The 23,952-nt window shown below is 44.5% G+C and overlaps 1 protein-coding gene across 6 annotated transcripts in view; it reads left to right on the forward strand.

The window, feature by feature from the left end:
- The window catches only part of BLK (BLK proto-oncogene, Src family tyrosine kinase), an 86,615-nt gene that overhangs the window by 12,038 nt on the left and 50,625 nt on the right, over positions 1 to 23,952 (forward strand). For 2 of the 6 annotated variants that reach the window (XM_070261316.1, XM_070261314.1), the window contains exons 1-2: positions 8,294 to 8,507; positions 11,773 to 11,871. The gene's annotated coding sequence lies outside the window, so the exon portion shown is untranslated. Of the gene's footprint in view, positions 1 to 8,271; positions 8,508 to 11,496; positions 11,872 to 23,952 lie in introns of those variants that run through there. The other 4 variants (XM_070261312.1, XM_070261315.1, XM_070261311.1 and 1 more) reach the window with 3 other exon arrangements.

Raw genomic sequence — 23,952 nt, forward strand, 5'->3', positions numbered from 1 at the left:
GTCTATTCAGGTCTTTGCCCATTTTTCAATCGCTTTTCTCTTCTCTTGCTTTTTTTTTTTTTTGCGATTGAGTTGTACAAGTTCCTTACCTATTTTGGATATTAGCACCTTATCAGACACATGGTTAAATATAAGATATGAAAGCATAAAACTACCAGAAAAAAACCATAGGGGATAAACTTCTGGGGTTTTTTTTGGGTTTTTTTGTTTTTGAGGAAGATTAACCCTGAGCTACCATCTGCCGCCAATCCTCCTCTTTTTGCTGAGGAAGACTGGCACTGAGCTGACTTCCATGCCCATCTTCCTCTACTTTATTTGTGGGACACCTGCCACATATAAAGTAGAGGAAAAATATTTTCTCCCATTCTATAGGTTGCTTTTTTGCTCCGTTGACTTTTTTCCTTTGCTGTACATAAGCTTTTTAGTTTGATGCAATCCCTTTTATCTATTTTTGCTTTTGTTGCCTGAGCTTTTGGTGTTGTATCCAAAAATTCATTGCACAGATCATTGTCAAGAAGCTTGTCCCTGGGGCCAGCTTGGTGGCGCAGTGGTTAGGTTCACACATTCCGCTTTGGCGGCTTGAGGTTCACCGGTTCAGATCCCGGGTGCAGATCTATGTACCGCTTGTCAAGCCATGCTGTGGCAGGTATCCCACATATAAAATAGAGGAAGATGGGCATGGATATTAGCTCAGGGCCAGTCTTCCTCAGCAAAAAGAGAAGGACTGGTGGCAGAAGTTAGCTCAGGGCTAACCGTCCTCAAAAAAAAAAAAAGAAAAAAAGACTTTTCCGTTATGGTTTCTTCTAGTAGTTTTATGCTTTCAGGCCTTACATTTAATTCTTTAATCCATTTTCAGTTGATTATTGTATATGGTATGAGATAAAGGTTCAATTTTGTTCTTCTGCATGTGAATATCCAGTTTTCCCAACACTGTTCTTTGAAAAGACTGTCCTTTCCCATTGCATGTTCTTGACATTCTTGTTGAAGATCAGCTGACTGTAGATGCATAGATTTATTTCTGGGCTCTCTATTCTGTTCCATTTGTCTATATGTCTGTTTTTATGCCAATATTATACTGTTTTGATTCCTGTAGCTTTGTAATATATTTTGACATCAGGAAATGTAATGTCTCCTGCTTTGTTCTTCTTTCTCAAGATCGCTTTTGCTATTTGAGGTCTTTTGTGGTTCCATGTTAATTTTAGGATTTTTTTTCTGTTCCTGTAAAGAATGCCATTGGGATTTTGATAGGGCTTGCATTGAATCTGTAGATCACTTTGGATAGTATGGACATTTTATAATATTAATTTTTCCAATCCATGAACACAGGATGTCTTTTCATTTATCTGTGTCATCTTTAATTTCCTTCGTTAATGTTTTGTAATTTTCAGTGTACAAGTCTTTCATCTCTTTGGTTACATCTATCCCTGAGTATCTCATTCTTTTTGTTGCAATTACAGATGGTATTGTTTTCTTAAGTTCCTTTTCAGATAGTTTGTTGTTTGCATATAGAAATGTGGTTGATTTTTCTATGTCGATTTTGTATCCTGCAGCTTTACTGCATTTGTTTATTAGCTCTCACAGTTTTTTTGTGTGGAGTCTTTGGGGTTTTCTATGGATATGATCATGTCATCTGCAAAGATAATTTTACTTCTTTCTTTCCAATTTTATGCCTTTATTTCTTTTTCTTGTCTACTTGCTCTGGCTAGGACTTCCAGTACTATGTTGAAAAGAAGGGGTGAAGCTGAACATCCTTACTTTGTACCAGATCTTAGAGGGAAAGCTTTCAGTTTTCCGCATTGATTATGTCAGCTGTGAGCTTTTCATATCTGGCCTTTCTTGTGTCAAAGTGAGTTCCTTTGATAACCTATTTTGTTGAGAGCTTTAATCATGAATGGATGTTGAACTTTGTCAAATGCGTTTTCTCTGTCTATTGAGATGATCATGTGGTGTTTTTCTTTCATTTTGTCGATGTGTTGTGTCAATCATTGATTGATTTGCGTATGTTGAACCATCCTTGTATCCCAGGGGTAAGTCTGAGCTGTATGATCCTTTTAATGTGCTCTTGAATCCAGTTTGGTGGTATTGTATTGAGGATTTTTACATCTGTATTCTTCGGGGATATTGGTCTGTAGTTTCTTTTCTTGTAGCATCTTGTCTGGTGATATCAAGGTAATGTTGGCCTCATAAAATGAGTTTAGAAGTGTTCTCTCTTCTATTTTCTTGAAGCATTTAAGAAAGATTTGTGTTAATTCTTCTTAGAATGTTTGGTAGAATTCACCTGTGAAGCCATCTGGTCCTGGGCTTTTCTTTCTTGGAAGATTACTAATTCGATTTCCTTAGTTAGTGGTAGTCTGTTTAGGCTTTCTCTTTCTTCTTGATTCAGTTTGGGTGATTTGATTGTTTCTAGGAACTTATCCATTTCTTGTAGGTTATCCAGTTTGTTGGCGTATAATTGTTCATTATATGATTTTTTTTATTTCTGAGGCATCCTTTGTAATGTCTTCTCTTTCATTTCTGGTTTGATTTATTTGAATCTTCTTTTTTCTTAATGTAGCTAAGGATTTGTCAATTTTGTTTGTTGTTTCAGAAAACTAACTCTTAGTTTTGTTGATTTTTTTCTGTTGTTTTTATTTTCTATTTGATTTATTTCTGCTCTAATCTTCATCATTTCCTTCCTTCTGCTAACTTTGAGCTTATTTTTCTTTTTCTAATTCCTTGAGATGTAAAGTCAAGTTATTTGAGATCTTTCTTCTTTTTTAATGTAGGCATTTATCATTATAAACTTCCTGCTTGGTACTGCTTTTGCTGTGTCCCATGGGTTTTGATACGTTGTGTGTTCATTTTCACTTGTCTTGAGATACTTTTTAAATTCTCTTTCAGTTTCCTCTTTCACCCAATGTTGTTCAAGAATGCATTGTTTAGTTTTCACTTACTTGTTAATTTTCCAGTTTTCTCACTGTTACTGATTTCTAGTTTCATTCCATTGTGGTCAGAAAAGATGCTTGGATGATCTTCTTAAATTTTTTAAGACTCATTTTGTGATCTATCATGGAAAATGTGTGTGTGTGTGTGTTTGAGAAGCTATTGGGTGCAAGTTCCAGAAATGTCTGTTAGATCCATTTGGTCTATAGTGTTTTTCAAGTCAGCTGTTTCTTTATTGATTTTCTGTCAGGATAGTCTATCCACTTTTGTCAGTGAAGTATTGAAGTCCCTTACTATTATTGTGTTGCTGTCAATTTCTGCCTTCAGATCTGTCAATGTTTGTTTTATGTATTTAAGTGCTCTGATGTTGGTTGCATATGTATATGTATAATTGTTATATCTTCCTGCTGAATTGATCCTTTTATCATTATATATTATCCTTCTTTGTCTCTAGAGAGAGTTTTAGAATTAAGGTCTATTTTGTCTGATATAAATATAACAACTCCTGCTTTCTTTTGATTACCATTTGCATGAAATATCTTTTCCTATTCCTTCACTTTCAGCCTATGTGTGTCTTTAAATCCAGCATATGTCTCTTGTAGGCCACATATCATTGGATTTTGTTTTTTTAATCTATTCAGCCTGTCTATGCCTTTTAATTGGTGAGTTTAATCTATTTACTTTTAGGGTTATTATTGATGAGGACTTACTCTTGCTATTTTGTTGATTATTTTCTGTCTGTTCTATGGTTGTTTTGTTCCTCTCTTCTTCTCTTACTGTCTTCCTTTGTTATTTGATGATTTTTTGTAGTGATTTGCTTTGTTTCTTTTCTCTTTATTTTTCATATGTCTATTATAGATTTTTTTTCTTTGTAGTTAGTTCAAGGCTTGCATAAAATATTTGGTAGTTACAACCTTCTAGTTTAAGTTGATAACAACTTAACTTCAATTCCATACAAAAACACTACACTTTTACTCCCCTCCCACACACACTTGGTGTTTTTGCAGTCAGAGTTCCCTTCTTTTTATATTGCATATTCATTCATAAATTTTTAACTTTTAACTTTTATATTATGGTTAAAAGTAATTTATGCACCGCCAATGTAGTGTTATGTTAATCTGTATGTGGCTATGTTTTTACCTTCATCTGTAAGATTTATGCTTTCATGTGCTTTGTGTTGCTGTTTAGCGTGTTTTGCTTCGATCTGAAGAACTCCCTTGAGCATTCTTGTGAGGCATGTCTAGTGGCGACAGATTGTTTCAGTTTTTGTTTGTCTGGGAAAAACTTTCTCTTGTCTACAGTTTTGGGGTTTTTTTTTTAAAGATTTTATTTTTTTTTTTTTCCTTTTTCTCCCCAAAGCCTCCTGGTACATAGTTGTATATATTCTTCGTTGTGGGTCCTTCCAGTTGTGGCACGTGGGATGCCGCCTCAGTGCGGCCTGATGAGCAGCGCCATGTCTGCACCTAGGATCCAAACCAATGAAACACTGGGCCGCCTGCAGCGGAGCGCTCGAACCCAACCACTCGGCCACGGGGCCAGCCCCTCTTGCCTACACTTTTAATGAACAATTTTGCTGGTTATAGTATTTCTGGTTGGCAGATTTTTCTTTCAGTATCCTAAATGTATTGTCCCACTGTCTTCTGGATGTAAGGTTTCTGCTGTGAAATTCACTGATAGCTTTATTCACTGATATGTCTTTATATATGATGCTTTTTTTTCTCTTTCTGCTTTCAAAATTCTGTTTGCCCTTGACTCTTGACAATTTGATTATAACATGTCTTGATGTCAACTTTTTTAGGGACATTTGAGCTTCATGAATCTGGATGTCCTTTTTCCTCCCAAGATTTGGGAAGTTTTCAGCCATTATTTTTTTAAATAAGTTCTTTCTCTCTCTCTCTCCTCCTTCCAGAAACCCCATAATGTATATATTGGTTTATTTGATGCTATTCCACAAGTCCTGTAAGCTTTCTTCACTCTTTTTCTTTCTTTTTTTCTCCTCTAACTGGATAATTTCAAATCATCAAGTCTTTGAGTTTACAGATTCTTTCTTCTGCTTGATCAAGTTTGCTGTTGAAGCTCTCTATTGCATTTTTTAATTTTATTGATTGCATTCTTCAGCTGTTTGGTTCTTTTTAATATTTCTATCTCTTTGTTAAACCTCTCATTTTATTCATATATTGTTTTCCTTATTTCACTGAGTTGTCTATTTGTGTTCTCTTGTAGCTTGCTAAGCTTTTTAAAAACAATTATTTTGAATTCTTTGACTGGCAATTCATAGGTCTCCATTTCTGTGGGGTCAGTTATTGGAATATTTTTTTGTTCCTTTGGTGGTATCATGTTTCCTTAATGTTTTATTTTCTATGTAGTCTTGTGTTGATGTCTGCACATTTGAGAGAGGAGTAACCTCTGCAAGACTTTACAAACTGGCTTTGGATGGGAGAAGAGCTTCACCTAGAGATGGATTCTAGGGCACTGGCTTGGTGAGGTGTTGTTGCTCCAGCTCTGGGGGACACACTTTCAACTCCAGCTCTGAGGAGGGCACAATGGCATGGTCTCTGTGCATCTCCATCAGCTGAAGTCAGCATCACCGAAGATTGCGGAGGTCCTTGGTGGCTAAGACTGTGGGTGTTCACAGTGTCAGTGAGGGCTGTTGGAGTCCTTGTCAGCAAAAGCTGTTGGGTCCTTCTGTTCTCTTTATTCCCCACAGGGGGATGTCAAGGCCAAGAAGGTCCCTCTTGCTACTGGGTTTGGCATGCAGGTGTGCTCACAACAGTGGTGGCACCAGTGTCTGAGATGCAGTGGAGTGGTTATAGGGCCAGGTCTGATGAGCAGGCATATGCAGGGCAACCGTAGTTCCAGGGTCTGGGGTGCAGGAATACTTGCTGTGGCAATGGCACTGGTGTCCAAGGTGTAGGCACATGTGGAGTGACTGTGACTCTGGGATCCAGGAAACAGGTATGCTTGCTGTGGCGGTGGTGCCAGGGTCTGAGGCATGAGTGTACAGAGAACAGCTGCTGAGCTAGGGTCCAGGGCATTCATGCAATTGTTAATGTGGGGAAAAGAGTGGGGGCATGGCAGCTCCGGCTCTGGGGGAGTGCAGTGGTGGCTCCTTCTCAGGGTAGGGAGCACAGCATTGGTTCCCTGGGGTTGAAGGGGACATCTCGGTGGCTTCTTCTCTAGGAGGGCACAGCAGCATGGACTCCAGGCAGCTCTGTCAGCTGGGGTCAGTATCAGCAAATACTGTGGGAGTCTTCAGTGTGAAAACTTTGGATGTCCACAGCAGTGGCAAGGGTTGCTGGGGTCCATCTGATCTTCCTTTGCCCCATGGGAATTGTCGGGAGGTCATGCCAAGGTAATCCCTCTCGGCAGTGAGCTGTGCTGGACTGAGGGACGGGGTGAGCCAGGTGAGATACTTCCTGTGGTTTTCTTTGCAGCTATCCTCTGATTTTGGGCTCCAGTAAGTTGCTGCAAGTTCTTCACTGTATTCCAGAGCCCTCCCAGTGCTATTTTCATCTGTTTGTAGTTCTTTATTCATTACTGTTGTTGTTTTTTTGTGGAAGGGACTCCTATTGTGCTAACTTGCTGAGATCACCTCTCTCCTTTACTTTTTAACTAAATTTCTTTGAGTTTTTTCCTTAGGGTCTGCTCTAGGGATTACAATGTGCATCTTCAATTTATCACAATCTGCTTTAAATTGATATTGATTTTTGGTGGAAAAAAGAAACTTTGCACTGATATAGCTCCATTTCTCATGCTCCCTCCTCTGTGCTATTAACGTCATATATATTTATATATGTTATAAACCCACACTATGATGTTATAATTTCTGCTTTGAACAGAAAACACACAGGTGTTTTTAAAAAGTTAAGAGAATAAAAGACGATATATGTTTATATTATAATATATATTGCTTTATTTACCTACATGCTTGCCATTCTCAGTGCTTTTTATTCCTTTTTGTGAACTGGTAACTGTCTGGTATCATTTTCTTTCAGCCAGAAGGACTTCCTTTAGTTTTTCCTGTAGTGTAAGGCAGATAGAGATAAATTCTCACAGCTTTGTTTATCTGAAAAAGTATTTATTTCACCTTCATTTTTGAAGGATAATTTTATTGGATAGTGAATTCTTAGGTGACAGTTCTTTTTTTCCTCTAGCACTTTAAATATGTCATTCCACTGCCTTCCAGCCATCGTTTGTTTTTGATAAGAAGTCAAACATTGATTGTATTGTTGTTACCATAAATGCAATTCATCATTTTTTTCTCTTGCTGTTGCAAGATTATCGGTTTTCTTTGGTTTTCAGTGTTTTGACCATGACGTCTAGGTGTGATTCTCTTTGTGTTTATGTTATGTTGGGTTCATTCAGTTTCTTGTCTATCCTAATCCCTTTGGGCTGTTATAACAAAATACCATACAGTGAGTGGCTTGTGAAGAACAGGAATTTATTTCCCACTGTTCTGAATCCTGGGCATCCCAGATTGAGGTGCCAGCAGATTTGGTGTCTGGTGAGGACCCGCTTCATACGTGGCCATCTTTTCACTGAAAACTCACAAGGTAGAAGGGAAGAAGCAGCTCTCTCAGGCCTGTTTTATAAGGACACTAATTCTCTTTCTTTTTCAGATAAATAAAACTGAGAGAATTTGTTTCTATACACCTTACATGAGGTTCCACTTTTATGACCTAATCGTATCCCAAAGGCTACACCTCCTAATACCATGACATTGGGCATTAGATGTCACCATGTGAATTTTAGGGGGATGCATATATTCAGACCATAATATTGATTCTTTAAGTCAATGTCATTTACTAACTTTGGGGAGTTTTCAGCTATTTTTTCTTCAAATAATTTTTCTGTGCCTTTTTATCTTTCCTCTCCTTTTCGGACACCTATTACATTTATATTTGAACACTTTACATTGTCTGGCAGGTCTCTAAGGCTCTGTTCATTTTTCTTAATTCTTTCAGCTCTCTTTCTTCAGATTTGGTAACTTTTATTGCTCTATCTTCAAATTCACTGCTTCTTTTTTCTGCCATCTCAGGTCTGCTGTTGAGCACATCTAGTGAATTTTCAATATTATTTCTTGTAGTTTTCAGCTCTAGAAATTCCATTTGATCCTTTTTTATAATTTCCATTTCTCTGTTGATACTCTCTTTTTATTGATTCATTGTTAACACAAATTCCTTTAATTCTTTGAGCATATTTTCCTTTAGTGCTTAGAACATAACTATAGCAGCTGTTTTGAAGTCTTTGCTAAATCCAACATCTGGGCCCATTTGGAATCAGAGTCTATTGATTTGTGTGTGTGTGTGGTCATGGTTTCATTTTTATTTGCATATCCAGGAATTTCTAGTTGAAAATTGGACTTTGAATCATGAAGTTGGTGTCCTCCATGGTGTGCAGCCACAGATATCACTGTGCAGTTTTTTTTGTTTTGTTTTGGTTTTTTGTTTGGTTTTGTTTTTTTGCCAAGGGAAGATCAGGCAATTATTTGGACAGAGTTTATGTTCAGACACTTCGAACCTGTAAACCTTCCACCTTCTGCTGCCCAAGCTGTGTGTGGTTGGAGGAACAAATTCCCGTCTACAGTAAGTTCTCAATCTGCCCTGGCTTTCACTTTTTGCTGCACTCTCTCCGGTCTCCCTGACTCATGCATATTTTAGCAGTCAGTCAGGGATGCATGGGAAGTTTATTATCTCAGGCGTTTCATGGGTCTCTTACTTCCAGGATTTCTCCCATTACATTTCTGGGTGATCTTCTGCCCACTCTGAACAGAGGTTACAACTTCAAGCTGGTAAAGCTGCAGCTTTTCACTTCTTGTCTGATTCCATGACTTTAACCCATAAAACTGCAGATTTTCACCTCCCCATCCCAGACGGAATCTGTCACTTCCGGCTGGTAAAGCTGCTGGTCTTCACTATCAGCCCTCAAACCACGCCCCCCCATTCCCACTGGTAAAGCTGTGACTCTTATCACCCAAGCTAAGGGGTGGAGGTGGGGGGATGTAGACCCTCCAAGCAAGAAGAGCACAGACTCATGGCCATTCGGAGGCAGTAGCAGTTTTTCAAGATTAAACACTTAATTTGTTGTCTGCCTTTGGTCATCTTTTGAGTCCCCTGAAATAGTTGGTTTTGACAATTTTGTCTAGTTTTGTACTTTTTTTCTTCAGAGGGAAATTTCTCATCTTCTCATGCCACCATTCCCGAAGTGAGTTTCGAACTGGATTATTTTAACGTTTCTTCCACTTAAGCAATCCTATTGCCCACAGATTTTTATCTTGATCGGAAATGTGCTGGTGTCAGGAGGCTGGTGTTGACAAACGGAAGGAGAGCTCCAAATTTTGCATGTCACCTCAAATGTGCAAAAATAAAAGGGGCAGCCAGTGAGGCTGAACAGTGAACTGGGCACTTCAGCGCTGGGGTCTGGTCTCGGTGCAGCCCTGAGGGCCCTGGCTGAGCTTCTCTGACACAAGTGTCTGAAAAGGACACCCCTGGCCTCACCTCACACGTCTGGCTGCTTCTCATCTTCTCCCCTGGGTCCTTCCCCCACCTCCGCTCCGCCTTTCTCATGGATTCTATGACTCTGTGAAGGTGAAAATGGCTGAAATTAACTTTCACTTCTGCTCAGACATCTGAAACCCAAGAGCAAGGTCATTTCCTTGTTCTTTTCTGAGTAACTGCTGGAAGCCATTTTTGTTTTTGTTTTTTCGACCCCTGTCTGTTGGAGGCGGACAGAGAGGTGACGTTTTTTTCCAGACCACACAAAGGCCAGCTTACCCTGAACCTCCCCTCCTTGCAAACTCTCATGTCCCCTCTCACTCCAACCTTGAATGGGTGAGTCAGAGGAAAATGGACTTTCTCCCTAGGAAAGATTTCCTGTTCCCGACTATATTCTCTATAGCCTCAGGTCCAAGAATATAAAAGTTGTTCAAAAGTCACTTATGTGGTCCCCACTGATAAAGGCATTAGACGTAATTCAGACAGCATCACTGGATCCTTGTTCAGTAAAAGCTTCAACCTAAGCATCTGCCTCTGAGATTCTGTAGGATTCTTAGTCACAAATCATGGTCAAAGCCGTCTCCTTGGTAACTTCCCCCAATGACCCCTGATGGAGTTATTGCTCCTGCCTCTGTTCCCGTATTGTGCCTTGTTGAGGCTTACATGGCTGCACTGACGGTACCCTGCACCCCATTATAATTGTCTGTCTACCAGACCCCTTCGCATGACCCTCAAAGGAGGGTCACGCCTATTTCTATCTCCACCCCCAGCCTCTCGTGCCTGCTTACTACACAGCAAACATTCCCAAAAGTTTGTTGTGTTAGTTGAACTGAAATAACAAGAAAATAACCTCATCTCAAATAAGTAACTTTTTACATCGTAAGTTTAAGGAATTTGGGATTTTTTTCAACTTGTGTTCAATGCTTAGATCCAACTCTCAGGGGTCAGGAGTTGTATATAATAATAAATTAATAATAAGTATGATTCACTGAGCACAGCTGGTTCTGAACAGGGTTCTGGGCCCTTTACCACCAAGGATAGAAGACAACCAAGCAATTTTAAAGATAAGATTTGGGACTTAGATTAGACATATTCACACCAGCTACCAGTTATTTGACATTCCTATGTGCTAAATACTGTAATAGATACTTTTTGTACGTTAATCCACTTATTCTCACAGAAACCTTTTGGGGAAATGAAGCACATAGTTTCCAAGGAGACTTGGATCCCGAGAACTCTATGTTGCTGCTGCTGTTGCCATGAACATCTGGGGAAAAGCTCAGGAACTGACAGCAAATTATTGTCTTAGTCCTAAAATCTGAGGAAAGAAACTCCATGAGGAAACTGAGATTCTGGACTGTGGTCCCAGGCTAGGAGCAGAAGAGGCCTGTCTGAATTCCAGCCCTCCCAAGGTTCCCAGACCTAAAGGCAGGTGAGGAGCCCACCCAGTGGCTCCCTTTGATCAATGGATCAGAAAGCAGGTGACCAGTGGCTCATCATGTCTGGGTGGACCAATAAGTCTCCCGGGGTCATCTCAGCAACCTTCTTGGTCCTGTTGGTCCCTTGGCTGGTGTAGTGCAGGACAGCATCTCACTGCTCCAGATGTTAGGGTCCTCTCCTCATCTCCTCTATCGTTCTCTGTTCTTCTGAGTTTTCATAGCCAAGTAAAGTAGCACCGTTAAAGAAGCTCTGAGATCAGAAGCAACAGTGGGCTAGAGTGCCTTAAAAAAACAACAGGAAATTAGTATTCATTTATTGAAAGCCAATTCTGTGCCTGTCCCTCATGCTCATTCTGTCATTTGCACTCATAGGATTTTATGGGCTAGGTATTATCAGCACTATTTGGAAGACAAAACAAAACTAACAAGGCTGAGGGAATGGCTGCCCTGGCTCCCGCAGACGGCACAAGGTGGCAGAGCCCAAGCTCTTTCGTATGTTGCAGACAGATGCTGCCAGGCAGAGCGAAATACCTTGCAGAGTTAGCTTGGAGGTTTACTAACCCTGCCAGGCTCAGTACAAGAAAAACACCGCCTGTGTTGTTAAACCAAAACCCCATGAGAAAACTTTCTGGTGGCAGAGGGGCATTACGACTAACGTGGCCCGGGGTGGGAGAAAAACCAACTGCTCAGAGCCCTTCCTTAGGGGCTTTTCTGGGGCAGCAGTGCCCACTGGACCCAGTGAGCCCTTGGAAACTTTTTGAAGTGCTTGGCTGGAGGGGCGGGGCTCCTTGGGGGCGGCTGGTGAGGCTCTGATCACAAACCGGGGAACCTGCCACCTCTGCCTGGTGCTTGCTGTCGGCAGGAAGCCACGAGCTATGGGAACTGATTGAGACGACTGGGATGGGCTTTTTCTTTAGGTTACATCAGAAGTTGCTGGTTATAGCTAGAAGGCCACCTCACCACAGGTGTGCTGGGATTTGAAGAACTATGGTGAAAAGCCACTGAGCATTGCCAAGGTAAGACTTTGCATCTTCCACCTTCTTGACCATCTCATTTCCTTAAACTGTGCCAACAGTGCTCTGAGGCCTGTAGTTGGGAGAGCGGACAGGAACATCGCCGTGGATGGGATAGACGGAGAGAGAAGACAATATGATCTGAGCCACAGCTGTGCATAGATTGTCCTGTTGTTTGTTTTGTTTCTATTTTAGAGAGATTTTTGGTGTATAAAAGTTCATCCATCCAGGGTAGACTCTGCTTCTTGGACTTTCTCAGCTGGAAAAGGCAGTGAATGTGCCACAGAGAAAAGACAGGAGAAGGCTGTGCGGTGGGGAGATGGGTGGGTACACACGTGGCAGCTGTGGGGCTCCAGTCAAGTTCCTCAGCCTCTCCATAAGCTGGGGTACTGACGTCTGTGGTGCAGAGCTGGTGGAGCTGGCAGGGATGGATGAGGAGTGACTGGTTCAAGCTCAATGATTGGTGTTGCTTTTGTTTTATTTTGTGTGTTTTTGGACAAGTGTTTTCATTTTTCAGACGTTTGGGGGTGGGGTGACGGAATAGATTTAACGATGATCTTTTTGGCTAAGAGCTCTATTTTGGCCACCTTTGAAAAGGAAAGAACAGTTGATCATATATTTTGAGAAGATTTTTTTGAATTCTAGGGTTTTGACAACTTTCTAGTCATTTTCTAATTGTGCACTGCTTTCGTCCTCAACTGTCCACATTGCCAAGGAACTAAAGGATTGTTATCATGCTGCTTCCATAGTTATAGGGAAGAATTCCGCGTGATACACATAGACGCTCCTCCCTCCTGGAAGGGAGCTTTGCCTCCCACCCCCTCACCTCGAGTGAGGAGCGGCCTTAGGCTAGTGTACGGAAAGGGAGAAACGGTGAGTCCACAGTGGAGAATCCCAGCGGGCTTCACCTGCAGCAGGCGACCAGGTCGACTCCCGGAGGGGTAAGTCATGCAGGATTGTGCAACTTCATTAGTGTGCGAAGAGGAAAGCCCTTCACCTCAGCGCTAGTCTCCCCCCAACCCATAACCCAGGCTAGTCACCAGACAAACGCAAACTGAGGGACAGTCTGCAGAATATGCAAAGCGAGGAAAGATGGGGAAACTATCACACATCAGAGGAGAGTAAGGAAACACGACAACTAAATCCAGAATTCACACCCTGGACTGGATTGGATCCTAGAACAACAACCAAAAAAAGTCGTTAGTGAAAAATAGGTGAAATCTAAATGAAGTCTAGAGTTTATCATCATTGTACAAACATGATTTTCTCAGTTCTGGCAAATGCACCATATTAGGTAAGGTTAACGTTAGGGGAAGGTGAGGGAGGGGATATGGAAAGTCTGTATACTATCTGCATAATTTTCCTGTAAACCTAAAGTTATTCCAAAATAAAGAGCTAAAAAAATTATACTCATCCTACCTTACAGCAGAAGTGGTCAAAATCTGAGTGTGCTTGGGACAGCTAGCATCCATGACCCAGTGGTCCCCACCCTCTCTGAACAATCTGGAACATAGCAGGTCTTTTGCATTTTTTACCATTCTCTCTCTCAACCCCCACCTTATCCCCCAGCTTATAGAGAAGCTCTATATTTCTCTCTGCTCATGGTATTTCTCATCATTCGTTTATTTTTTCACTCAGCATGCACTTTCTGAGCCCTTACTCTGTGTCAGGGCATTTAAGGCTAAGTACCCCGCCCTCTGTCTGCCCAGCAGAGCTCACTGTGCTGGTTCAGGATCTTGGGCCTCAAGGGCATGCCCAGCTACCCAAACCTGACCCCTCCCCGGTCAGGAAGCAGAGGGCCAAGAATGGAGGCAAGTGAGGACCCAGACCCTGCCTGGAATAACCAGATGGAATCTGCCGTCCTCTGGACTCAACCATCCCCAATCGGCCAGGCAGCTGGCCAAGCAGCTGTGAGCTGTGCCGGAAAATCCTTTCCTGTGAGTGAAGCTGCGGCCTGAGGGATGCAGAGTGGGACTCCAGCTCCTGCTTGAGTAACGACCTTGCCAGGAGCCCACTCTGTTACCCTAGAATCTACAGCCAGAGGAGGCCACCAGGGGCCAGCATCCTTGCTTGGGAGGTATAGGTGGCAGGAGAAGCTTGATATCCACCCCCCACCCCCACCACACACCCCACAGGCCCCGAAAAGCAGGTGTGCTTGTTCAAGGGTGATGTCTCAGCCAGATTAGAGAAACGCTCAGAAGCAGGTGAGAAAGAAGAAAGAATTATGAAGCCGTAGGAAGACAGTTCTTTGATAAACATCACACTGTTTAGATGAAGATCAAAACTAAAGAGCAGCGATTATCACTGGGCCTAATGTACCTTCCTGTCACATCTCCTGCTCCCCCCTCTGCCGGCCCTCACGCTTTGACTACTCCAGCCATGCACTGCTCCTGGAAGGCACCAGGCCCTGCTCCTGCCAGTCCCTCTTGCCAGGATCCCCTCCCCACTGTCTCGTCTAGGCAAATCCCCCTTGTTCTAATTCTCAGGACCAGTGCTAATGTCTTCTCTTCTGTCACCAGTGCCCAAATTCCGCCCCCCCCCCCCCGTCCCCATGATCCTCCAGCACGTGTTCAGGGCTATTTGTTTGCAGGTCTGCTGCCCCTCTGGACCCGAGCTCCTTCAGGACAGGGACCAGGCCCTCCCTCCCTTCCCCTCTGGGTCCCGGCACCCGGAATAGTGCCTGGAACAGGGTGGGTACCCTAAGAAATGGCTCTTGAGTAAAAGAAATAAGGACAAATTCTTGAATGCAAGTGAAGATTAAGACATGAGGAAGAAAGCTCGAGGAAGGAAAAGCATGTAAGATTTAGAGATCACCCTTAGCCACAATGAGCTCCAGTGCCATCACCACACTGGGGTTTTAACAGGGTTCCTTGTAGAAGGAAATGGGTGTCACTAGGTCTCTGGTATGTTCTGCTCCCTGCAAGGTGGTGTGGGCCAGGGGACAGTGCTGGGCCTTGGGGCCAGCCAGTTCTGCACTAGGACCTGGCTCTGCCACTTGCCAGCTGGGGGAAGGTGAGCAGATGCCCGAGCTCTCTGTAAAATGGGAACAGGTGCACACAGCTCCAAGCACAGATGTTAGAACTAAATTGAACAAGACGATGGGAGCATGGATCTTGAGGTGTAGAAGAGGCTCTGCCGTGGCCCCTGCTGCCCCTGGGTGACCCCTACTCCCCATGGGCCACTGTGTGGCTCACGGGTGCTCCCTCACCGAAAGGCTGATGCTTCCAAGACCATGTGGTGGAAGGAAGTTCTCTTGGGTGCCTCATCATCCCCTCTCTCTGCTGGCTTCTTTACACATCTCCTGGGCTGCTGGGCCAGGGCCAGGACCAGGGTGAGGCAAGTGAGGCACCAGGGGTGCAAAATTTAAGGAGGCCCTCACTCTCAGGTTTGCTTAAGTGCAGGGAGTGTTTGTGTACGTTCAGGTAGTGTCTGCAAGGGTATGAGGTATGAGATGATCTTGTGCTGAACAGATTAAGTAAGGAGTTCTGATCTCCGAAACCACGGGCCCCTGAGGAGTTTCATGGGGCCTATGAGCTCCCTGAGCTTGTATGCAAGCTTTTGTGGACATATGCACTCTCCTGCAAAGAGCATTTATGGCTTTCATCGGATTCCCAAAGGATCTGCCAAGCCCCAAATATTTGGAATCACCAGATCTAATTTTTAATAAGAATAATTTAATTTTATCTCTCAGCGTGTTGTGGATATGAGGATGTGGAAAGAACCTGGACATAGGAGTAAAGCAGCTTCTGTGGCTGAGAGCTCCCGTGGCATGGAGGTTGGACACCTGGCCTTGTGGACCAGAGGGCCTGAGTTCAAGGTTGCGTCCTGCCACTTCCTGGCTGTGCCACCTTGGGCAGCTCACCAAATGTCTTCATGAAACAGCAATTGTTTGACCTCACTCTGTCCTGGCAGCCTCACCTACCTGAGGTAGATTACTTCTACCCCAAGTCTCATGGCTTTATTTGTTGATAATAGCACATCGCAGGGGCAGAAGAATTAAACCTCCAAGCCCTAATTCTTAGGTGAGTTGAAACTGAAGAGTACACAATATTTCCGTCTAGATTCCACTCAGTTCTCCGTGAAAAGGCGCATTTCACATTGTAGCTTCTTGGACTTATTTTTATGCACAATATTTATTTTGAAATCTTGAAAAGGGAGAGCGCGATTTTATGTTTCTCAAAAGAGGAAATGAGTTTAATAAGATGGAAAAATGTGAATCTAGATATTTTCGGTCTTCTTTTGTATCACGCGAGTCAGTGTGAGAGCTGCGTGTCTGGACCTCGGTGCTGGACGTGTCCAGGAGTCTCATCCCTGAATCAGGCGAGGGCACGCTCTCTCCGTGAGAGCACGCCTTCCAGGGCCCCTGCTGCCCTGGACTCCAGGACCCTTAGAGCCAAATTTGCATCTATTCATCAGCAGCTGGGCAGCCCCATCTCATGGTCTGTATTTCTGTGTACCAGCTGTACCCTCAAAATTTGCTTTGCTGCCCTCACTTACCCTTTGGTCTGATTTCTTTGTCTATTTTTCTCTCCTATTGTTTCATATTTATCTTTACAAGTGGCCTCAAATCTTTTTGGAAACACCAGGAAATGAACAAATAAACAAAAACAGGACAGCATTTTTGAAAGAGCTTGATGCGTGGTGTGGGTGCCCAGTAAGAATTTGTTCCCTTTCTGTGTACAAAACATAGAATTCCTTATTATTATTATTTTTTGACCAAGGGGGCCAATTTATGGTGAAAGATTCAGCTGTGAGTCTGTTGCAGTTATATAAAATAGCCTAAGTTTCAACTATTTTTACAGATATTTCATGTTGTATTTTTACAAAGATTATATATAATTATTTCATATAAAGATTCCTTTTATCCCTGCCATTTCTATAGTACAATAGGATTTTTTAAATAAGTAAATAAATAATAAATTTATTTTTTTTAAGTATTTCACTTGAAGATAGGGTCAAAAGTAATAAACCCAGGGGCCAGCCCCATGCCTTAGAGGTTAAGTTTGGCACACTCCGCTTCCATGGCCCAGGTTCATGGGTTCGGATCCTGAGCACAGACCTACGCCACTCACCAGCCATGCTGTGGTGGCAACCCACATATAAAGTGGAGGAAGATTGGTACAGACGTTAGCTCAGGGCTAATCTTCCTCAGCAAAAAAACAAAGGTAGTAAACCCATTTCATGATTTTACTTGGGTGGCTTTATGGGAAAGACTGAACTCTCCTTTTCCTACACATTAACATGGAAAAGCACTCTTCTGCATTTTGTGGTATCTGTCAGCCTGTCTGAGGTTCTTCCTGGCACCTGTCAGTGCAGTGGGGGAAGTGTTAGGTTAAGATAGATAAGTATCTTAATGAAACCAGGGATGTGCTGGTAAATGTTTCACAACCAGCTCTCCAAGAAATAAATGTACACATATATACATATGTAAGTTTATTATAGAGTTTACTGGTTTAAAGGATACGTAACACATAATTTACAAATAATAACAAAGTATACGATGTCCAGTATTATAAATTCCATATAGCCAATTGATTCTCCATAGAATGCTTTTGCTGACTTTTGCCAAACTCTTGTATCCGTAGTCAAGCTAGGGTTGCAATCTATGCACAAGCGTGGTGTTGGCATGAACGTTCGTTGATACTTTCATTTATGTTAAGAAGTAAGACCAAAGTGAGACAACAAGGACATGTTGGCACTGCACTCATTAGTCAGTGGTGTGACCAATTCTTTGCTAAATCGGATAACAGTTTTTAATTACTCAAGAAAAAGTTTCCTCAATTTTTTGGGTGCTATTTACAGCTGCAAGCAGGACACATTTTTAAGTTTAACCTACATTATCAACATTTTCCCCATCACTGTGTTAAGTCTGGAAAATCCACAAAACAGATCAACCCCAGCTTTGTGGCACTTGCCTATTCCTGTGGTGTATATACTCCCACCCCAGCCACTGTCAAGCTGCCGACACGACTGGCTGAACGTGAGGCTGGGGAAAGACCCACAGCAGCGCACCATTACATAGTGTTTCCACCACGTGCGTGGAATTGATGTAAGTAACCTCAAGAGCAGAGATGATAGGAAAATGTAGGGAAGTAACCAGGAAGTGACGTTTTGAGTGTTTATTCCCTTTGTTTTCAATATAATTCATTTAATTATATTTTATATAATTTAATGTTAATTTTATATGATTTAATTTTGAATAATGATGTGCTTAGAAAATGGCTCACAAAACTCCCCCCAATTTAACAACTGGCTCTTACAAATTGGGACAAGCCCCCCCTGGTGCACTGCTAAGAGCCAGAATATTTCAATGCCAATCTGCAGATCAACATCCTGTCTGTATCTGGCTTTGCTGAGCAGGGATAAGTGGAGAATAACCTGCCTCCTGGGCTTCCCTGAGTCCTGAGTCTGGCAGAAGAGGCCCAGGTACCCAGGTGGTCCTGCTGTGTGTTCGGTGGCAGGAAAGATTGGGGGGATACACGGCCCTGGATAGAGATCTTCTTCCTACTGTCGCAGGGACCCTGCACCAGTTGCTGAGCTGGCAACCTAACTTTTGGAGACCATGGACTTTTGATGAGTTTCATGGAGGCTCTGAGATCCCTGAACTTACATGCAATCTTTTGCAGAAAGAACATTTATGGCTTTGGTCAGATGCCATCAAATGAGGGAGGTCTGGGGCGCTGGCATGGGAAGGATTGGCCTCTGGTTTACCCCCGAGGGCAGAAGGTGGCTTTTCCTTGTGCTTCTGGGTCAATGTGGGCTTCTCTTCCTGCTCCAAGAACCACGCAGGGCAGCCCTCACCTGGGAGGCCTTTGCCCCCCGTGTCAGCTGGAGGAACGAGGCGGAGATGTTTCCTCGAGTGGACCAGGGCTCAGTGCAGTACAGAGCGCTCCTGTTGGCAACTGTCTGAGGCTGATTGGCAGGGAGATCTGCTCGCGTTTCTCTTGACAAGCAGGCCCAGTGGTCCTATCACAGGTGCAGGGGAGGGAAGGGGGTCACTGGGTCCATGTTTCTGCAGGGGCCTCGCCTCAGTGACAGGGGCCAACTCCCACCCTCCCCTCCTGGTCAAATGAATCTCCCCAGGCTCCTTCACTCCCCATTGTCAACAAGACAAGTGCCCTCTGAGGACTAGCAAAGGGGAAGCGAAAATAATACCCCCAGAGGGGCTCCTAGCTCAGAGGTCAGGGGACAGTCCCAGTGACTGATGTCTCCCTCGCAGCTGGGGTCCTGGCCCTTAGGAAGATCTCATTTGCTTGCATAATAGTTTTCTCACAGAAAGGTCACACTCCTTTGTGGCATAGAAAAAAGAGTTTGAAACCTTTCTCCATGAGGCCCCTTGATGAGGGTGAGCATGGATTGCATGGGTGCCCGCAGCATTCATTGCATGCGTGCAAAATGACTCTGCAGCATTAGTCTCAGTGCTCCGAGCCTTCTGTGTTAAAGCAGGTTCCCCTGATGGCTGCCTGCGCACAGAGCCGCTCTCTGACGACGTGCCTTCTGCCCTCCTCCCCAGACCCCTCCTCTCATTTACCTGTGTCCTGTCGAAACTGCCATGGAGAGACTGCCCGTATGTAAGAAAATGGACATCTCCATGTTTGGTCTTTCTTTTCCTGTTGATTGAAAACTCGTTGACAACTGAGTGAAGAAAAAAGCATAAAAAAGAATGGGGGCGAAATATGGGCCTTAAGGAGCTGGTTTTGTCCACATGTATACAGCAGTCCCCCGTACCCACAGGGGATACATTTCAAGACCCCCAGCGGATATCTGAAACTGAGGATAGTACTGAACCCATTATATACTATGTTTTGTCCTATACATACGTATCTATGATAAAGTTTAATTTATAAATTAGGCACAGTAAGAGGTTAACAACAATAATAAAATAGAACAATGATAACAACATACTGTAATAAAAGTTCTGTGAATGTGGGCTTGCTCTCTCCCAAAGCATGTTGTTGCACTGTGCGCGCCCTTCTTCTTGTGGTGATGTGAGGTGACACAGCGGCTGCCCGCTGAGATGCAGTGAGGTGATGGCCACGTGGCATCGCAGGTGGAGCAGAGCAGAGCAGCACAAGATTTCATTATGCTATCAGAACAGCGTGCAATTTCAAATTTATGTATTGTTTATTTCTGGAATTTTCTCTTTAATATTTTTTGGACCATGGTTGGCCGTGATTAGCTGAAACCGCAGAAAGTGAAACCTTGAATAAGGGACAGGGGGCTGGGGGGGGGGGGGGCGCTACTGTAATGTTGTCATAAGTTTTATATCTAAGATCTTTTATGACTCTTCATGGTTAAATACTTTTAGTTCATTGCAGGTGGGAGTGGCTGCGAGCCAGTCTCCACCGAGCAGGTGGTCAAAAAGTGTTTCCGACGTGGGTCTTCGTGTTCGAGGTCGGCCTGAGTGACTGACAAGTGCGCCCCCACCTCCCACCCCATGAGATTACCTGAGAAAGGAGCACTTGGAGTTTGAGCCCTGGGTATCTCCGAGCTCTCTGGCATGCGAGGTTTGGAGTGAGGCCTCCATCTTGGACTTTGTTTTAAGGATTTTGTAACTAGAAAGACAAAAAAGAGGACATCTCTACAGACAAGGGGGTTATTGATAGAGGATAAGCTCACACACACGCACACACATGGACACACACAGACATAAGCGCACACAGAAACATACGTGCACAGACACACAGGTTCATACATACACATGGATATACAGACACACACATATATTCACCAAAAACAGCAACAGGGGCCAGCCTGGTGGCATAATGGTTAAGTTCACGTGCTTTGCCACGGTGGCCCGGGGTTTGCAGGTTTGGATCCCAGGTGTGGACCTAACACTGCTCAGCAAGCCATGTTGTGGCGGAATCACACATACAAAAAAATAGAGGAAGATTGGCACAGATGTTAGCTCAGGGCCAATCTTCCTCACCAAAAAACAACAACAACAAAACCACTCACCACAACAAACACCATTGCAACAAAAGTGAATGAAGAAATTCTGCCCCATAAGGAGATTCCCACACCTCATCCGTTTTGTAAAAATCTAGTCACTGGAGCACCATCCTCCCCAAAGTTCTCATTCTTTGTACTTTCTACCGTACAAAGTTTTTTGATGTCAAATGGTAAGAAATCTCTGTCTTCTACTCTGAGCAGGTCTTGAGAAGGCAGAGAGCACCCAGCCCCTATTCCACTTGGCACAGAGCTCAGCCTGGTGTGATGGTCCCCACGAGGGCAGGGGGAGGGGGGACAGAGTCAGAGGAGGGGCCACAGAGCAGTGGACGAGGGAGAGGGAGGAGGTGCCAGGTCTGCCCCTCTCCCCGGGGTTGGCATCCCTTTCCTGCCTCTGCATGGAAGAGGTGGGTCTGAAACCTTCGGGGTCCCTTCCTGTCCTTGACCTCCTGCCAAGGGAGACTAACTCCCCTGGCATCCCCGGGAGAAGGCTTGTTCCCTGCAGAAGAAACCTGAATTGGGGAAGCAGGAGCCTTAGCAAAGGCCAGGGGACAGCTGGAACGCTCACAGGTGTCCCTGCATGAGGGCAATGCTGGGATAGCATCTGTCCCCTCCTCTCTCAAATGTGTCCCCAGCTCCCCATCACTTTGATCCAAGTCCTCCCTACCTGTAGACTAGACGATTGCTACTTCCTCCGAGCTCGCGTCTCTGCCTTCAGCTTCTTCCACTCTAATCCATCCTGCACGTGGCTGGCAAGACCTTTCTAAAGCTCAGCTGTGGCCCTGTCATGCTCTGGGTAAGATCTCTGTTGACTCCTCGGTGCCTGAGAACAGAGCCCAGGCCTCCCAAGACCAGACAGTCTGGGTCTCCTCTCCCAGCTTCTCTCCTGGCGTCCTTCTCCAGGCATGCCGGGCCCAGTGGTCCTGTCCTCGAGGATGCCCTGGTGCCCATCACATCTCAGAGCTTTTGCCGAGCCCTCCTTTCTGTCTGAAGTGTCCATCTCCCTTAGGAGAGCTCCTGTGTATACCTGAACATCCAGTCCTAAAGTCTCAGCCTCCGTGAGGCTTCATGGCCCTTCCTCTCCACCCTGACCCAGGCACCACCAGGTCTAATGGCTTCTTCCCCTGGGCCCAGCAAGGAGCTGGAGCAGAAAGGGCCTTGGGTTTTGTTCCAGGTGGACACAGCTCTCCATCCCGGTTCCCCATTTAGAGAACCTGGTTGTATTGCCAGTCCCCACTTGCACACCCAGAGAGCAGCGTTCTTTGCATGAGGTCACACAATTAGTGACCAGTCTGGCCCTTGGGCTGGAGGTCCACACTCCTCCCTTCAGTCTGTCTGGCCACACCACGGGGTTCCTCTCTAAGGTATCCTTGAAACTGCCTTGAAGCTCTCCCATGTCCCACATGCAAACCGAAGGGGAGGACAACGCGGTGCTGAATTTGTCTCCTTGCTGTATTCCCTTTTACCTTCCTAAGGTCACACAGCCCGGGGACACTCAGAAACACGTATTTGGCTCATTTATCATCCCTGCTCCAAAAGAATGTGCTGTTTGCAGGAAGAATGATGCTAAGGGGAATCTTTGAAGTTGTTGACATGACACCAGCTTCATAGAAGGTAGAGTGGGTTGAGCAAGTTAATTACAAAGGCATTCCTACCTCTGGAAGAAGGTCTGTCAGGCTCAGGGAGGTCATGACAGAGCAGGTCTATGTGGGGTCAGGATGAATCTCAGTGCACACTGTGTGCAAAAATAGAACACCTGGTCTGAGCATCTTAATTTCTGCTGGGTGGTGGAAAATAACCCCAGTGAGCTCGGAACTCTCTCCCTGTCTCCAGGGTTGGGTCCAAGTTCTGGGGGGGCTCATGGGGCTCAGGACTTTGGGGGTGGCCCAGCTGGTCTTCATTATCAATCTGCTGCTAAGATGTCTCGTTCCAGCCTCTGACCCAGGTCAAGCCTTCTCTCAGGACTTCTGTGCCACATCACAGGCTACAGGAATCATGCAGCACTCCCTTGGGGTCACCCTGGGCTGCAGGCTCTCGATGAGACCACCTGAGCCCCCGTCTACCCAGACTGACTCACAGCATTTCTCCCAGTCAGTCCACGTCATCTAGTCTAAGCCAAGCAAGTTCTCTTGTTTCTACTTTCTGCTTCCCTGTGGCAATGGCTTGAATGTGGGTGAGGAGCAAAATGGTAAACCAGTAGAAGAAAGAACATCCATTAGCATCACAAAAAACACGTGTCTGCTCCACCTGCTGACAGAAGCAGAGTCTAAGCAACATTGGGCTTGTTGCTTTAATATTTTTTCTAACATAGAGTACCAATGTGAACTTTGTTTATGAACTATGTCGACAAAGTTGGGGAGCTGAGTAAGCAGCCGTGGAATGGGAAGAGTGAAGGGGGAAGGGGTTTGAGGCAGGATTAGGGAGGAAGGACAGCTTACCAACTAGTTCATGTTGAGGGAAGGATGGACACAAGGATTTTGAAAGAAGAAAGCAGAATGTTCCACTTTCCTACCTACAATAGACCCTGCCCCCCGGAATGAGCCCAGATCTGGTGGGTCTGACCTGGACCACCGGGAGAATGTCAAAACGCGGGTGGGCACTAATGTATCCTGCAGGGCCTGGGGGCCTGTCACTGCCTCTGAAGAGGGCAGGCTGCTCTGATTGGAAGTGAAGACATCACCCCAGCTGCTGAGAGCTGTCAGAGGAAAGGAAGTCAATGCTCTTAAGGAACTTTAACAGGACAAGAGCCTAGTGACCCCAGTAAAGATAAAAGGTCCAGCTCAGGAGGCCAGCAAGTGCTTGGGATCCAGGAGTGGCTAATCAGAGAATTCCAGTGGATGGACTTGGGCTTGGGGGATAAAAGCATCCACGTGGAGATAAAGCTGAGAGGGTGCCAAAGATCAACCAGACATAGGGGTGCAGGTGGCTTTAGCAAGTCAGGATGGTGACCTCAAATTGGGACAAGAGGAGGAGCCTGAAACCAGAAGAGCTTGGAAGAGAGTGCCCAAGAGTGCCAGCCCATGCCAAGCTAGTTCTGTTCCCAAGACTGCATATCTACAACTGGGCGCTGGCCTTGCCCTCTTGACTGGATGACTTCCTCTCTCTGGGCTTCAGGTTCCAACTCTGCCAAACAAG

This window comes from Equus caballus, chromosome 2 (genome assembly GCF_041296265.1).
Source record: "Equus caballus isolate H_3958 breed thoroughbred chromosome 2, TB-T2T, whole genome shotgun sequence".
Lineage (NCBI taxonomy): Eukaryota > Metazoa > Chordata > Mammalia > Perissodactyla > Equidae > Equus > Equus caballus.